Consider the following 9,653-nt stretch of genomic DNA (forward strand, 5'->3'; position numbering starts at 1 on the left):
TGGTATAATCAGAGTCAATCTCATTCTTACTGACAGTGACTGAAGCTTCACTGAGAGACTCTTCATGCTTCTGGAAACTGACAGACGTGTACAGGAGCTCATCAGAGAGGATTGTGGGTAGTTCATCATGACTGTTGATCTGAGCTGATCCAGGATCTGAGAGAGAATCACATGAATCAGATCAACATCAAGTGTTAAACTGGAGACGAACAGCAGCATCTGAGACAGAAACTCATTGAGATTTTACTGTTGCAGATTGAAGCAGCTCAGAGACAATCAAAAAACTAGTTATTAATTTGTATCATCAGAATAAAATAAATTAACAGAATAAATGATCAAACCTCGTCTCTTGTGTCTTAATTTACACACAGTCAGAGTGAATCCACCAATCAGCAGCAGACTCACACACACACTAATAATGATGATCATGGAGAAACCTGAAAGTAAAACACAAAGGCACTAAAGAGAAATCAAGAGAAACACAAATAACTTAATATCTACACAAATATTCAAATGTATTAAAATATTTTTCAGCACTTTTCTATGTAACATAAATGTCTGCTTTAACATGGGTTGTAAATACATTTTAAACAAGTGTGAGTAAAAACATTATAAAATATTACCAGGATTCAAGCGCTTTAAGGCCTTTAAGCACATGCGTAAAAATATATTTTGTTTTCTTTAGTAATCCTGTAACCACCTATCATGGAAAGCAATTACAGCCAATATAGTCAATTTACTAAAGAAATTAATAGTTTTTAAAGGTTATTAACACGTATACCGCCACCTAAGAGTGGTATAAGTTTGCATAAATGTAAAAGTGTGCTTCTTTATCTCTTAAGTCGCATCATGTGCTCACCTAATGACACAAAGTTCTGAGCTTTCATTTAGGAAAGATAGGCTTTTGGGTAGACTTGGCCATGCCCATTATCTGCATGAACCTGCTATGGTTGAGTGGAAAAAACTTCCAGTTCACAAAAGTAGATTTCTGAAATAAACTCAATATTTAACGAACGATTCGATTGACAGCGGCGGTCCTGGAGGCAAAGTTGTTCAGAATGAGTTCTACCATATGGTATGACTGTCGTGGACACTGAGTAATAAACAGACATTTACGCACCTGAAAAACACAAAGACCTGAGATCTTCACAGATTTAATGTCTTCTTTTCTCTTCAGTTGATTTCATCTAAGGCTGTGTCTGGAAGTCAGTTGTAGTTCTTGTGTTTCTCTTTCCTTCAGTGATTCTGCTTGTTAACAGCAGGTGTTCATCACTAATGCTCAATCACCACTTAATTATCTCATTAACTTTAACACTGATTCAGAGTCACTTTAACACTCTGTAGAGTGGGACCATATGTGCTCTGAGCAGAGTTGATTTACTCTGGGGATTTTGCTGTGTACTAGTAGTGAAACAGTCTCTCTACTGCATTACACATAACTACATTCTACTTTATATGCCTCTGTTGAGTTTCATGTGTCTCAGCCATAGTTTCACATTCAGATGTATAAACCTTCCTCACCCTCGTTCATGATGACGATCAGATGAGTGTAAAGATAATTCACGTCTCTCTCTAATGTCACTGCACACCAGTATTTCCCAGCATCCTCTGCTGTCAGTCCAGTGATGGTCCCAGTGAAGACACTTGCAGTGACGTCATCATTCAGAGTCAATCTGTCAGTCTTGGTCTCTTTCTCTTCTCTCACAGTCTCATTGAGAGTATTTCTATCTCTAGTGGAGCACTTCCCCTTACAGAGAGACTTTGACTTTGATTTATAGATTGAATCATAAGGGCAGAAGATCTCAGCAGATTCTCCTTCACGTCTCACTACTGGAGCCACTGCAAACACACACAGACATTTAACACACATGATTCTGAATATACTGTATTTACTACAATGAAATCATCTGAATTCACTCACTGAAGAGGTTGAGCTGAATTTTGGTGGTCAGGGAGATGAAAGTCAAATGTGTGTCTCTGGTTTCTGCTCCACACCAGTAAACTCCAGCATCTCTCACGCTCACATTACTGATGCTCACTGTAAAAACTCTCTCTTCATTTCTCTCAGATGAAGGACTCATTTCTGTCACTGCAGATGTGCTGATGTTTTGACAGATGTGATTATCATCCTCTTTGCAGAAATGAACTTTATGTTCCTCGGGGATCTGACAGGTGATGTTGACTTCTTCACCAAGATGAACAGATTCAGACTCCATCTTTGGATATTTTGCACCTATAAACCAGGGCAGGTTTACATAAAGATCAGAACAAAAACTTATTACTTATTGTAACAGGGTTCAGATGTTATGGGAAGAAGGAGGCGGAAACCGGCGAACATTCAACATATTTTAATGATAAAAATAAACCAAATACAAAATGAAAGTAAAAGCCAGCAGCTCCTCACGGACGACTGATGGCCACACAAAACAAAAACAAAACATCAACTAAAACACAGGCCTGTTCCTCTCTCGCTCTTCACTGTCGTCGCTCCTCCTTTATGCTTCCGCTCCTCCGTGAGAGATGCGAGACCGGTGCGTCGCGCACGTGTCGCTCATTATCAATCACGCCACCGGCCTCGCGCCATCCTCCCACGGCCCTCGACCTCGTCGGGCTCACCACACTTATAAACTATAAAGAATTTCAGGTTCCTTACCATCTCTGACATCCAGCTGAAGTTCAGTGAAGCTCTCAGTATAGTGAGACACATTCACTCCACATCTGTATGTTCCTGCATCTGCAGCTTTCAGCTCTCTAAAAAACACCATCAAGACTCCTGCTCTGGTGTCGTCATATACAGAAACATCTCCATTCTCCATCCATTCATCCTGAACTCCTGGATTCTTCCTCTCTGAACATCCATCTGGTTCTTTACAGATGTATTTTGGCTTGGTTTTGTGTTGAGGATGTTCACACTTGATCATCATACGACCTCCTGAGTGGCCAGTCGCTCTAGACACGCCCACTTTATACTTATCAATAACATGTAGATGCACAATATTAATAATGGAGTAACTGTACTGGTGACTGTAGTCCAAAACTCCACATAAATAAACTCCTCCATCATCTGGAGTCACAGCAGTAATTCTCACAGTCATGAGTTTATATCTGTCATCAGAGATGCTGAATCTTTCTTTCTGAGTCCTGGTGTCAGTAGTGAAGATCATCTCATCAATGATACCATTTCCTGTTTTGAATATGATCTTTCTAGCATCCCTTTGATTCCATGAATATGTACAGATGAAAGCAGCAGTTTCCCCAGTCTTTACTATCTCCGTCTTTGACTCTCCACAACACAAATCTGTCAACATTTAAGGTTTTGTTTGTGAACTCGGAGAACTACATACAAATATGACGAAGAAAAAACACTGAAAATGGATCTGTTTGTTCTACTCACCTATAATATGTAAATGAACAGTATTAATAATGAAGTAACTGTACGAGTGCCTCTTGATCCAAACTCCACATAAATAAACTCCTCCATCATCTGGAGTCACAGCAGAAATTCTCACAGTCATGAGTTTATTATGTCTGTCATCAGAAACACTGAATCTTTCTTTCTTCTTCAAGGTGATATAAATCGTTTTAATAGAGTCTTTTCCTTCTTTGAATATGATCTTAGGACCTTTGATATGATTCTGTGAATATTCACAGCTGAAGGTTGCAGTTTCTCCACTTTTCAACATCAACTTCTTTGACACATTACAACATGAATCTGTAATTCACATAAAAAATTATTCTACACACACACACACACACACACACACACACACACACACACACACACACACACACACACACACACGTATCTATGTACAGTATATGTATACATTAGGCTTTGAAATTATCATTACTTTTTCTACACAAACTTTGATCTTAAATGACTGACCTTCTTTCACAGTCAAAGACATATTGATAAACCATTTGCCATGAACACCAATCCGGTAAGTTCCAGCATCTTGTGTGATCAGATCTCTAATGTAGATCATGAGTTTTCCATAATTATTGCAAAATAAAGTAAATCTTCCGTCATTAATCCATAGATCATGTTTCCTATAATTTATTATTATAGTACTCTGTTGCTTTCTCAAACATTTTGCATTATTTTTGTGCCAAGGCTTCCCAGAATCAACAAGAAGACTTCCTCCAGAATATCCAGTGACACTGACGCATCTCACTGCACCTGTCAATCAGATTGATACTGTGATCAGAAACCTCATGAACAGAAAACAGCATCATTACTGCAGTGATGAAAGAGAAAAGCTCTGACCTGAGATCAGGGAGAAAGTGAAGAAGATGAGGAGGATCTTCATTGTGAGTTGAGTTCAGTCTTCTTTATGCTGAATGTTCTCTGTGTGAATCTCTCTGTCTCTACATCTGTCTGCTTTAGTTCCTTCCTCTTTCTTCAGCTCTTTATCAGTAATGATCAGCTTTACTGGCTCCTCCCACCATCAGCACTGACTGAATATTACATTAATCACACTGAAAGAGCGCCACCTAGTGGAGGATACAGTGTCTGAGACTGAGAGCTCATTCAGGCTTCATCTTCTCTATAGAAGGACAAATGACACTGTTCTGCATTATATAAATATTCCTCTAGAGGGCGACAGTAAAATGTACATGTAAATTCACTCCATAGACTAGAGCCTGTATAAAACACACTTAAAAATGAAAAAAATGCACATTTTTGCCTCTAGATGGAGCCAGGGGTTTTATAACACTTCTGATTGTTATTAGGTGCTACAAAATGAAAACCATGAACAGGAAATCACAAACACCAAATGAGATCACACAGCTTACTAGAAGAAACTTAAAAGCAAAAAAATAAAACACTATAAATTCATATTTACAATCTAGACCAAGTTGGTGTCTCATAGGATCTTTTTACAAACTATACAGTTCAGTCTCTTTCCTTACGTTAATTCCTAAATGATTTTCACAAAATAATCGTGTGCATCCTGCTTATTAATTCTGAAAGGAGTGTGTTTAATAAAGCAGCATTTGGGATGCATTAATTATTCCTCATTTTTCCATTAAAACCTGGCAACCACTCCATTGCATTGTAGGGGCGAGTTTCGAACGAACATGCAGTGTTCACTCTTCTGAAAATGTACAAATCTAGTTTAATATACTGTTAGAAGTTGGTCATTTTGACATCCCAGCACATTATAGAGATTGGTGATTAGTAGTATAGTGTACAGTAATGTATGCTCATTGTTTATCATAGCCATTTAACAGTGTTGTTTGAGTTTGTAAAGATATTGATAGTAATTCAAGATTTTTAGCACAACCTTTAGTAACATCTCTGCTATGGAGCTACAATAAGTTCAATAAAAATAGTCCATACGCTTCATCCTCTATAACTGCAAGTCTACTGAAGACATAAATCGACTCTGTGTGCGGAATGGCTGTAAATTTAATTAATTACTCACAGAAAATGTTCCTCTCTCTGATCTGTCAGTTCAAATTTCAATTAATTTTATTCAAATGGACACAGCGTCATATAAGGAGAAAAGGGAGGAGTCAAAACAGTGCTTAAACCTCATTGGCTCTCACATGTATGTTGTTGTGTCAGATTTGAATATGTAGGTTCTTGCCAATGTGGATGACAGTACAGATAACAGTTTGAACAGTTTGAGCTTTATCAAATATAAACAAGATTTTTATTTTCCATATATTGCACAAATTACAGCGTCTTTGTATAGAGTGGAGATAAATCTTTAACCAGTGGTAATGGAAAATGATATTCTGTTTTTATCACACCTGTAGGCGGCTGAAGGGCTTCTTGGTTTGACCTAAAGAACATAAATAGAGCAAAAGAAACCACAAGCTGAAGAACATCTCATGATGTAGATCTTTATCACACTGACCTCAGTATCAAACCACCCTGCAAACACAAAGCACTGAGACTTTTACACGCAAGTCTCTTTGTCTTACTAAAAATACTGTTAAAAAAAGTTAAAATTTTCTGAAATTACAGAGAAACTATTTTTTTTTATAAATGTTTATTAATGTTTTCTGTTTTTTTTTATTATTATTATTTTTTTTTTTAAAGATTGCAGTAAAATGTTCAAACACAACAATGCAGACTCATCATTTCACGGTTTATCAACTGTTTGCTGTCTGATGATGATGATCTCACACAAAATATCAATAATGGGCACATTTAATTTAATATTAAACTAAATTATTAATCTGCCTGCATTGACACCATTATATGAGCCACTGTCCTGCAAAGTTTAGCTCCAACTCAGATTAAACACATGCAAACCAGGCATACTAGAAACTAGAAACTTCCATGTGTGTTGAGGCAAGTGCATGTGTGTGTGTTCCATGCATGTGTGTGTTGCAGCTAAACTCTGCAGGACAGTGGCCCTCCAGGACCAGGTTTGGACAGGTTTGCCCTGCTCTATACCTACAATTAAGTTTCTATCTTTATCTGGTTGAATTCAGAAAAGCAAATTACCATTCAACTCATACAATTACTGCCAGATATTAGCCAGAGATATAATGCTGAAAATGATGAAAAATCTTAAAAATAAAAGACAAATTTACAGAAAAAAGCTCTAGATGTTGCTTGTTTAAAGTGGCTTTATTGTCTTCTGTTCATCTTCTGTCTCTCTGTTCAGTCTCATGTGTCTCTCTGTGGGTTTCCTGAGTAAGTGTGTTTAATTAAACTGAACTGAGACTCTCAACCTTCACATGTTTTCTGTGGCTTTGAGCTGGACGGAAAAAACTGCCTGTTCATCACACAAACACAAAAACACCTCCAGGCTTGTGAGAAACTTTCTGACAACAAAACGATCTCAGAATAAAATGTCATTTTCAAATCCTTGAATATCACAATAACGAGTCTAAAATTTGGAGAATTAAACAAGAAATTATAGAAAAAATCAATATTTTTTTCAGTGAATTAAAATATGATTCTACAATAAAAGTATCAGCAGCAGCAAAATCAGAAAAATAAACTAAAACAAACAGAACAAGATTGAACTAAAAACAACATAGAATCAGAAAGTATAGAATCAGTGAGTTAATGCATAAACTTTTAAATGTGCTAAAATAATGATGTTAGGAAAAAAATATCTTTCTCATAATCTCTCTGTAGTATCTCATCAATGTACAAATCTAATTCAGAGAGATGAAAAAGAGAAAACTGTTATTTAACAGCTTTGAACAGATTCTCATGTTTCATGCGTCTCATCATAAAGGTGTTTTAAACTTGTGTCTGTTTAAGAGCTGCTATTAAAGAGGTTTTATGTGTCAAAAGCTGCATTTAAAATAAATGTCTGCATCTGGAGTGGAAACTTTACAGTTTTTTTCTAGAAGTGTCACTCAGGGGTTTTACGTCCTGTCTTCAACACTGAACTTTAAACCAAATATCTGTTTATGGACTGTACACAGACTTTTGAAATAAACTGTGAGCACAAACAAATGTAAAGTAAAAAAGTATACATGTGACCCGTGCTGGAAAAATGAGTCGCAATGTGCACATTTTCACAAATGAGTTACTGTTATTTTCACCTAGCAACCATCCTTTAAAATCCCTAATAACACCAAATTTGGCACACACCAAGTCAAAACCAAATATACACTATACTGCCAAAATAATTGGGACACCCCTCAAAATAACTGAATTCAGGTGTTCCAATCACTTCCATGGCCACAGCTGTATAAAATCAAGCACCTACCCACATAGCAACATTGTGACGTCCCAGATCCGGCCCACATCTGGCACATGTGGAAAGATGATCTGGCCCACATGCAGCGTGGAATGACGACCCTTGGGCGGACCGCTCCTGTATTTTTTTGTCAAAAATAATGTCATTAACTAAGATGTTATTTTAGTGTTTGTTCCAATGTAGGCTATATACAAACGAATGAATCACATTTGGGGAGAGATATATCCCAAAATCCCAAACCTTTCTGAAAATACAGTATGAGAATTAACTGCACAATTACTAGAAATGTTTACCTTGGATAGTATACAATTTGCAAGCATACAAAATTCATAAAAAAAAATAAATAAAAAAAAATCAAGATGTTTCAAACTCTAAAACAATTCTGTAGTATATATATATATATATATTTATCTTCTCAGGTGTGAATCACACCCCCACGCATATTGCCTTTCCAAACAAAAAGTGTCTTACAAAATTTAAATCAATGTATTGTTTTATATGAATGATTAGGCAGGATGATTTTCAGATCATTTTGAAGAAAAAACTCTAAGCGACAATATCCATTAGTCAAAAGTCTTGTGGATACATATTTAGTATGTGTTTTGTGGCCATATTTCAGAAACTTTAATTTTTAGATTTTTCAATTACCATGCATAAACATTATTCTCTCAAAAATAGAAACATGTACATGTTGTTGACATATAAATAGAGTGTAATTACACCTTTGCCATTGATATGTTTATAAGCAACTGAAAAAAACACAAATGTCAGGGCATGTCAAACATCTCAAGCACCCCAAAAACACCCCAGACCACAGAGGGTTAAGCAAGGGGAGTAAAACATATGCCACCCTGCCTCAGTGGAGGCCCCAGATTCAGGGGCCTATCATCTATACGCATGGACGTCAGCTCATGGCAATTCTCTGGCTTCAAGGGACTTTCGTAGACCAAAATGAAGTGAAGATTAGAAATTCCCTCTCGACTCGAGTGATACAGAGCTGAGAGTGGAGTACTCAAAACTACCCTGGGTCAACAGGGGAGAACCAACCACGTGCCCCTGAGAGTTCAACTCATCGCTTGAGCGATAGCTTAGCAAGCTAAGTGGAGGCTACTCTGGCAGCCCAAATCCATATCCCAGCTCTGCATGGCGGGGTCGGACAGACCATCTCTTCACAGAGCAATAGACGGCCTGACCCTGCCCAAAAAGACCCATTGCACTGGGGAGGCCTTATTGAACGCCTAGGTCTTTATCGATCATGCCTCTACACCAACCACACAAACCCATACTCACATAGTGAGGGGCCAGAGGCAGAAATGCATTAGCAGAACGCCTCACTATCCCTAGTATAGCCTAGGCCAGCTACTGAGATGGCCCTGGTGAGGGCCAGCCTATGAGCATAGATCTACCTGAGGGCTCGGAGGAGCAACAGCTTTAAAAAAACATATTTATCATATGAGAGGCTGAAAAACTCGCTCAGTCTGTATGAAAATCTAAACAGAACTCAAGGGAGTGAAGTACTCAGGACAACATTATGTCAGACGGCCCCGTGGGCCGGACATAAGATATATCTGAAGCTCCAGCGTCAGTCTCTAAAACAATTCTATGTACTCTCTAATATTCTTGTTTTTTTTTTTTTTGAAGAGGAGATGAGACGAACTACTCTACCCTGAGGTGGCTAATAGCCCAAAGACTAAAGTATTTATAAAAAATAAACCAGGCGGCTGCATTCAACGTTACCATTCTCTTAGAATAACATTCTGCCACTTTGTGCTCAGCTAACATTCCAGTAGAAATGAGCGGCGGCCTCAGAATGCTCTCATAACGAGAGGAAGCCCAACTGTTACAGTAAGAATGAGCGGTGGCACACCCCATGAATTCACAAAAGGGAAAAACCAACACACACATACATATTTGAATGGTGGTTCTCTCTATCGTTCTAGCCACCTAACGGGAACTTCAGGGCCCTAATATGTT

At 37.7% G+C, this 9,653-nt stretch overlaps 1 long non-coding RNA gene across 1 annotated transcript; it reads right to left on the minus strand.

The window, feature by feature from the left end:
* Nucleotides 1-3,007: 3,007 nt before the first annotated feature.
* LOC311077429 lies at nt 3,008-4,054 on the minus strand. Its single transcript, XR_014604888.1, has 3 exons — nt 3,887-4,054; nt 3,395-3,712; nt 3,008-3,298 (listed from the first exon to the last, which is right to left on the minus strand). It is a non-coding gene; the product is annotated as an uncharacterized lncRNA (long non-coding RNA).
* Between the last annotated feature and the right edge of the window lie 5,599 nt (nt 4,055-9,653).

Source organism: Abramis brama (assembly GCF_963993115.1).
Source record: "Abramis brama genome assembly, chromosome: 2".
Lineage (NCBI taxonomy): Eukaryota > Metazoa > Chordata > Actinopteri > Cypriniformes > Leuciscidae > Abramis > Abramis brama.